Here is a 900-nt window from a genome sequence, read left to right on the forward strand (position 1 = left end):
GTATCATGACTCTCTTTTGCACCAGATCAGATGTTGGTATATATGTTTATATCCATGGTTGCTCTTGTCTCTAGTACAGGAACAGTTTGACTCCTGTTGGAGTAGCCTAATGGTTAATGCAGCAGGGTTTGATCTTGTCAAAGTTGGTTCGATTCCCACTGCAGCTTCTTGTGACCTTGGGCAAGTCACCTAACCTTCCATTGCCCCAGATACAAAACAACAACCCAACTTAGATTGTGAGCCCACCAGGGACAGAGAAAGTACCTGCATATAATATGTACAGCACTGTGTACGTCTAGTACTGTTATAGAAATGATCAGTAGTAGTAGTACTGTTCTGCACCAATTGGATGCTGGAAGGAGGAGTAGGGGATGACCAAATGACTTCTAGCAGGCAGGCAGATGAAATACAAATCTTTATGTGCCTGCTGGAAGTCATTTGGTCATCCCCTACTCCTCCTGCATTTTGGATTTACCATAGGGGTTCCTTTCCTGCTTTCTGTTGTTGTGGTGCACCAATTGGAGTCATTCCCGCTATTGCTATGAGTCTCCCAAGAATTTGTTTGTTTAGATTCACTAAGCTCATGATAAAAGCTGTAATGGCTCAAACCACTCCTCCATACTACCTCCAAGCCAGACCTGAGTTTCAAACCTACCTCCTTCAGACATTCTAGGATTACCCAGCTTGTTAAACCGGGGACATAAATGTCAGAATGGCTGGAGTTGTGAGCTGAAGAGCCTCGTATTGCTTTCCCCTGTAGAGTTATAGTTAGTTGGGAGGCAAGACTGAAACTACTACAAGATTATGGTCTTAAAAATATTCTCTGGATGTGAGTTACAAACTCATTTATATACTTTTAAAAAGACTTCCTTGTAAAAGATGTATAGAGATTCACAGTAA

Source organism: Microcaecilia unicolor, chromosome 2, assembly GCF_901765095.1.
Source record: "Microcaecilia unicolor chromosome 2, aMicUni1.1, whole genome shotgun sequence".
NCBI classification, from domain to species: Eukaryota; Metazoa; Chordata; class Amphibia; order Gymnophiona; family Siphonopidae; genus Microcaecilia; species Microcaecilia unicolor.